The sequence below is a fragment of the Lactuca virosa genome, chromosome 2 (genome assembly GCF_052849685.1).
Source record: "Lactuca virosa cultivar CGN04683 chromosome 2, Lactuca_virosa_CGN04683_v6, whole genome shotgun sequence".
Classification (NCBI taxonomy): Eukaryota; Viridiplantae; Streptophyta; class Magnoliopsida; order Asterales; family Asteraceae; genus Lactuca; species Lactuca virosa.
The window spans coordinates 217,695,805-217,703,946 of record NC_136427.1 but is presented as its reverse complement, the minus strand read 5'-3'; positions in this window follow the sequence as shown (position 1 = coordinate 217,703,946).

The window sequence follows — 8,142 nt, the reverse complement described above, 5'->3', positions numbered from 1 at the left end:
CTTTTTATTCTTGCTAAGTTTTTCAAAAATCAAAAATCCAAAAAGATTTTCTTATTTTTGTCTTTATTTTTCCAAATTAAAAATCCAAAAAGATTTTCTTATTTTTGTCTTTGTTTTTCGAAAATTAAAAATCCAAAACATTTTCTTATTTTTGTATTTGTTTTCCAAAAGTTAAAAATCCAAAAACATTTTCCTATTTTTGTCTTCGTTTTTCAAAAATCAAAAATTTAAAAATATTTTCTTAAAATTGTTTTTATTTCATAAAATGAAAGATACAAAAATATTGTCGTTGAAGTCTCATTGTAACAACATGGAGCTATTTCGCACGCCAAACGCATATATTCCTCAAGGGAACAGATACTACTCGAAACTGTGCACTAGCTACGTGTCCCTAGAAGCATGCTTTTATATGTTGTCCTCTAAGCCTCAAAGTCTCTATGTGTTAATAGCGTTAATGAAAATTTTCAAACAAAAGTTTCTTCCCAATTAGACTATATTCACATTAGTCGAAGAGCTACCTTACTCTTCTAAGGGCGAGTAAAGAGTTTTCTGCTTGGTCCAAATTTAGCAGAGGTACAATGAGTTCTTTCACCAAATCTTTTTCACCAAAATTTCTTTCACGATCACACACAACACTACATATCCTCGACATCTCTGGTCGAAACCTACTAGAATATAGATATGTCAAAACTCTGTATTTATGATCCCGAGTCATTTTTACATGATGATGGTGAAACCCAATGAACCTAACTTTCAATGAATTGACGTTGAACTACTCTGTTCAATATTTTCACGAAAAATTGTTTCTTTGTACCATTCGATATTCAAAATTTCATTCCATTCGAATTGCGTAACCTTAATAAAATGTTCTACCACCAAGATGTTTTTGCCCAACAAGATCCAATGCTCAATTTTTTTTTTTGGAATGAGATTTCCGTGTGAATATCTTTTCTGAACTTCAGTCACTCAAACTTATCACCAAACATACTTGTTCTTGACTACACTGGTCATCCAAGTAATTTTGCTCAAATTTGGATCACACTTATGTTAATTTGTGACTTTGTGCAAAATTGAAGCTGCCTTCGAAACCAACGCAAAAGAAGCCATTTGATGCTCATCAACGAGTATTTTATTGTAATTCACAGGATACCACACAAGCAATTCTTCATATCTCTTGATGTCGAATGAAGAGATCTTTGCATGAGATCATTCTGCTTTCGTATCAAATGAAATTTGATATCATTATATCCACATTTTTTTTTAAAATTGCTACTATCTTATTCTTTGGCACACAAATGCCCTGAAATCCTTTAGGTTTTTGGTACTACCAACTCGAAACTTAGATTTTGCAAAGACTGGCATATGATTTCGCTTCCAAATCCCAAAAGCGAATGAGCCTTGCCTCCATGACGAAGGATTGATCATACCTTGGTGTCGAATTACATGGTGTACTTGGTTGAGGTTCGAAAATTGTGATGGTTCTTATCTAGTTGGGAACAACAAAAGATCCAATGGACATGACAGTTCAGGATTTTCACGGGAATCAAGGAAAACTGATGATCAGTTTTATGACGTGGAGCTTTTTACATTGTCGGTTAAGTAACCTACATAATACGTGGTAGTGTATTATTTGATACCGGTTCAAATTCAAAAATACCTCCGATTATAAAAGGAAGTTGATAATTTCTTTATCAAACTTTATGCTCTCAGATCAAACTTCCAAGAACCCTAACTATTCATCGTTTCCAAATTTTCCTGAATTCTCAGCAATGGTTGCTCCTCATCACACTAATGATCCAACAACAACCAATGAAGAGGGATTTTTGCAACCAATTATGAAGATCCAAACCACTAATCTTCGACTGGTTCCATTACTTGATCAATATCTGGAGACATTACGGATGCTTGTTTAAACCCTGAACAACTCTATATTACCAACTGCATTTTCATCTTTGTTTAAAGTTCTAATGGAATGGTTTTCACTTGCTGGTTCAACTGCTGTATTTAACAAAACTACTAAGGTGGTCACATTTCAGCTGTCGAATTCAAAGACCAAGAAGATCACTCGGAAGAAATTTGCCCAAATCCTGAAGTTGCCAGTGTCAGGTACATTCTATGAAGTCTCGAATGATCAGGTGCTTCATATGTTTAATGAAATGGGGCATCAACCAACTCTTACTGGAATAAGTCACTTTAAGAAGTATGGTCTTCCTTGTATATGGAGTTTTTTTAGGGTTGTGCTACGATGCTTAACAGGAAGAAGCTCTAGGCTCGAAAAAGCCAAGCTTGAAGTCTATTCAATCATAGCGAGATCGTATTACAGTCTGAATGTGGATTATGCTATACATATTTGGGAGGAGTTTGGAACCTCAATTTCACACACGAACCTAACAAATGGTGTTTCGAGTGCTCGATTTTGGAGCTTGATTTTACAGGAAGTTTATCGTCAGGAGGATCTTCTGGTTCCATCTAATGGTGAAACTGCCGATGATCCTACTATTTTTCCTAATGTTGCTCGCATTCCAGATGTGATGCTTAAGCTTGTGGATCCTCAAAGTCAACTGCTGGTACACCATTTGGCTTCGATTGATTCTTCCAATCCAGTTGTGTTTCTTCCACCAAAGGGGGTAGAAGAATATCTGAAGCTTCAAAGGATCCCAAGAAGAAGAAGCAAGTTGAAAAATCATTAACTGTGGAGGAGGAAGTTGTGAAAGAAACCATCCCATCCAAATCGGGTGTTCTTAAACGAACTACGAAACCTGTAAAGAAACCTACTGAATCTCCAGTTAAGATATCTACACAAGAACCTATAGTCGAAACTACTGAATTCAATGAATCCTTTAATCCTGCATCATCTAAGGGTGGCCTAAAGAAGGTTCGTAAAGCTCAATTTAACAGGAGAGGTGTTCTTTTTCATGAAATACCAACTCCTGGATCACCAGCATCCAAGAAGAGAAGAGCTATTGATATGGCTCAAATTTTGAATAAGAAGAAACATGCAGATCAAGTACCTCTTGAAAATGTAACAGTCGAAATGGAGCAGGGCAGTGACAGTGAACTGTCAGATATTCGAATCGAGAAAAACATATCATCATTCATCTCGAAGGGATTCTCATATCGAGTTGAATTTCGAGGAGATAGGGAATCTTGATGTCAATGTAAACGTATCTAATACGGATACAAACATCAATTCAAGTGATCAACAAACCACTAATAGCCCTGAGAAGACTATTGTCAAACCATGTGGGGTTTCGCATATCGAGTCCAATATGGAGGAGATCGAAAATCTAGACATCACTGTGGACTTATCTAATAAGGATTTAAATGTCAAACGATGAATCAACTGTCATTTCTACCATCGAAACTTCTACCATTCACACAACTACCAGTGAAACTTCAATTGTCGCAACTCCAACAGCTTTACCACCACCATCATCACCCATTCCAACTTATGTTCATGTTGCAACTGTATCTCCAACATTTTTTTGTATCATGCAAGAACCAATTGCTGCTTTATTTTCATCTCAATCCACGTAAAAATCACAACCAGAACCTGAAGTTGATGATGATGATGTTATGGTGTCCTTTGTTGAACTTCAATTTGATCCGGAAGAGGATAATATTCCTGATGAAATGATTATGTCAGGAAGACAGTTCAAAATTTTATACTCCAAGATGAATTTGATCTTACAGTTCTTGGGTGATGCAGGAAGCAAGCATTTTATCAATGGAGTCGAAGTTGATTCTCTTCTCAAGGCCCACAAATATTGATTGCAAACTCTTATAGATGGTGTTGACAAGCAAAATAATGAAAGGATTCGCAATCATTCTCAAACCATTATTGGTGAAGTTTCTCAGCTCCGTGATGTTTCAAAAGAACATGATGAACTTTTTTCAAAACAAATGGAGGAAATGAAAGTCTGTTTGCAGACTCAGATTTCTGATATTTAAAAGTTATTGGAGTCTGAAGTTAAAAACTTTTTTGAAAGTTCTTCAACACTACATAAGAAGATTGATGTTGTAGCTGAAGCGTCAACCCACTTGATTGAAGACATCCCTTTGTTCAACAAAGATTACACAGTTGGTCTTCAAGACATGGTGAAAGGGGATGCTCAAGTGTTTGCTAAGTTTGAGGAGTTCTTATCCAAAATCAAAACCATGCTCTCGGCTCAGTCGATGATTTCTCCATATCTCTCAAATGGTTACTAACATTGAAACCGTCATTAAGGCTGAACTGGACCTGATAAGAAAGTTAGTAGTTCGACTTCCAACAAATGCTCCTTATGCAATGCATTTGTCGCAAGAGGGTGAAGGTTCGTCAAAGGAATCAGCTGATAACTCTGGGTTTGTTTTGGGAAAGGTGATAGGTACGCAAATCCCAACAACTATCTCAATGAAGCCTATAACTTCAACTTCTACAACAACAACTACAATGAGATCTTTCACAAAAGGAAACTCAATAAATGAAGGACCAGGAGGCTAAAGTTCAATCCCAAACAAATCAACTTCGAATGTTGATCCAAATGATAAAGGGAAATCCATCATTATTGTGCAATCAAAAAAAGTGAAGAAAAAGCAATAGGTAATTGAAATAGAAAAACAAAGGCAGATAAACAACATTTTGAGGTGTAGAGCAAATGACCCATCTAACTTGAGCAAGGTCGATCCCAACAAGCAGTGGTGTTATGAGACAATCGAAGATATTGTTTCAATTGGAATGAATGATGATTTTCGAAAAGTTCCAAAGAAGAGCTACAACATTAAAAATTATGATTTTAGTCATCTTGACTTTCCAATGAATCATATGTTGTTCACTTCTTATCAGTTCAATACCGTAGAGAATTTCAATGAGAAGGATGAATTCAAAAGATTGAAGATTCAATTTCATGCAGTCTTGGGAAGAATGAAGAAGAAGTGTGGTATTCTGTGAAGATAATCAAGGTGATGACCATTGTTCGTGACAACTTATTCGAAGGTCTTCTACAAAACTTTCGTTATGTTGTTTTAAGAGAAAATAACGTTGTTTCTGAGTTCACAATAGCAGATTTTCCTTTGATGAACTTGAATGATTTGGTCACGGTTACGAAGATTTTGATAAACATTGATGTGTCGAAGATACCAAAGGCCAATAAAGATGATTTCATTATTGGGTTTGCTCACATCAAAGCCTTTATTCACAAATACTATGACTACTTGGAAATCATAGATATTGAACTTGCCACAACGATTAAGAATCCTTCAAAAGTTCCTCATTCTTTGATAAATGGAAAGTTGAATATTAATGAGTTTGAAGATGGACAAATCATACATCAACCAATGGGTTTTATGTTTCGTGGAAAGAACAAGAAAGGACAAATGACAAAGTTCTTGTTTCAAGTTTGTGATCTTGATTGGTACACGAATTCTCAGTATACAAATCTCCTTGTTCAAATCAACAATTGCAAGAAGAATGACAGTGAAGACAAAGCTGAGATTAAAAAAACCATTATGTGGTATATGGAGATTCGAAGAGAACTTCTACAGACTCTTAAGTTGATGGCATAATTTCGACTTCTCTCACTAAGTGGGAGATTGTAGGAGTCGAGCGTATATAGTGAGTAGTCGAATTGGCCAGAGTCTGTAAAGTGTCGAACTCTGCATGAGTTCGACACTTTATCTATTTTACAAGGCGTTGTTATTTTAATATGTGAATGTTTAGTCCTTGTAACTTTTTGTGAGTCTAATGTACCCTATAAATGGGATAGGTTCATAGAGTAGAGTAAGATTCGAACACTTGCAGTATTCACTTGTACTCTTTTCTATCTTGTACTCATTCATACTAATCGAGCCAAACATCCATTATTTACATCTTGTGGTCATTTACTTCATTGACAGTCTTAATCGTTTGTGTTCGTAATCAGTTCTAATACTCTACAAAGATGAAGAAAAGAAATCATTTGTTGGAACTATAATGAAATAGGACATTTCATAAGCAAATGTCCCGAACCTCCAGCATATAATGGCAAGAAGGAGATGAATGTGGATGAAGACTATGATGATGCACTGATTTGTTGTGTAGAGAATCCAATCAATCTTGGGTGATGGATTCAAGTGCATCATTTCACGCTTGTCACAACAAAGAAATCATGAGAAATTTCAGACCTTACAGCGGTACTGTTCGTCTGGAAGATGGTAAATTTTTGAAGATCATTGGTATATAGATGTAACTTTAAAAACTTGCAATGGGTACTACCTAGATTTTGAAGGACGTGAGATACATTCTTGACCTGAAGAAAATGTTGATCTCAGTAGGATAGCTGCATGCAGAGGGACATGATGTGAAGTTTGGAAAAGGTAAATTGACGGTAATTAAAGGAACTTGGTCATTGCTCAAGGAAAGAAGAAGGGAACTCTATATATGGTGGAGTTGATCTCAGGAGAAGCAATGAAGATGATTGCTTCAAAGGGTAGGATCCCACAATTGAAGAATGTGACAGTTGACTTCTGTGAACCATGCATATTCGGTAAACAGAAAAGAGTTACTTTTGTGAAGACGAGTCAGCCACCAAAACCAGAGAAGCTTGAGCTAATACATTTTGATGTCTTCGGTCCCACATCAATTTCATCAACAGGAGGTTCCCGATATTACGTTAACTTTATAAATGATGCTACAAGAAAAGTATGGGTTTACTTTTTGAAAAATATATCTGACGTTTTCTCAACTTTTAAAAGGTTCAAAGCTGCTATGGAGAACGAGATAAATCCAAAAATAAAATGTCTGAAGTCACATAATAGGGGTGAATACAGCAACAATGAGTTTACCGTTTACTAAGCAGAACACGGGATTAGAATGTTGAAGATTGTGCCAGAAACACCTAAAAAATGGAATTGAAGAGAGGATGAATATAAGATTAAACGAGAGAGCTAAGAGCATGAGGTTACATGTGGGGTTGCCAAAAATGTTCTCGGCATACGCAGTGAGCACAACTACTTACCTTATAAATTACGGACCCTTAGTCCCCATTGGGTTTAAGATTCCAGAAGAGGAATGGAAGAAAAGGGAAGTATGTATCTCTTAACTTAAAGTATTTGGTTGTAATACTTATGTCAAGGGTAAAAATGCAGAAAAAGATAAACTTGAAGCCAAAGCTAAGAAGGGTATCTTTATCGGGTATGGTCTGGATGATATGGGATGTAGATGTTGGGATAACTAAACCATGAAAGTGATAAGGTGCAGAGATGTCACTTTTAATGAAGATGCCCTCTATAAATATGATCTAGCTACAACTCTAAGCAAAAGCAAACAAAGTCAGAAGGCGGTATTCGAAGAACTGACAGAGGTTGGTGTTTCACAACCTGAAACTGGTGAAGGCTCACAAAATAGTGGGAGTGCTGAAGAGATAGTAAATACTGAAGTCAGTGGGAGTTATGAAGAAGATAAAGACTCAGAAACTGAAATCCCAGATCAGTCGGAAAATGATGCCCCAAACCTGACATGTATTGAAACTCCTAATCTCAGAAGATCGACTAGAGATCGGAGACCTACTAGCAAATATTCTCCATCAATTAATTAACTATTACTGATAGAGAATGGAGAGTCAGAGTCTTATCCAAAGGTGTTGACACTGAAAGACTCTATAAAATGGAAGAAAGCAATGAAGGAGGAGTTGGATTCACTTGACAAGAACCATACCTGGTCCTTGGTCAAATTACTAATAGGAAAGAGAGCTTTGCAAAACAAATGGATGTTTTGAATCAACGATGAAGCTGATGGTAAGAGGATGTATAAGGTCAGACTAGTTGTAAAGGGTTTCCAACAACAGGAGGGGGTTGACTACAATGAATTTTTCTCACCAGTTGTGAAGATGACTACTATTCGACTGGTCTTGAGTATTGTGGCTGCTAAAAACTTACATCTGGAATAGTTGGATGTTAATACTGTATTTTACATAGTGACCTTAAGGAAGATATATACATGTCCCAACCAGAAGGTTTCCCGGTGAATTGTAAGGAGAATCTAGTGTGTAAACTAAAGAAGAGTTTATATGGACTGAAACAAGCCCTAAGGGAGTGGTATTTAAAATTCGACAACTTCATGCAGAAAAATGGGTACAAGAGATGTGATATGGACAATTGTTGTTATTTGAAGAAGTTCAGGTCCCT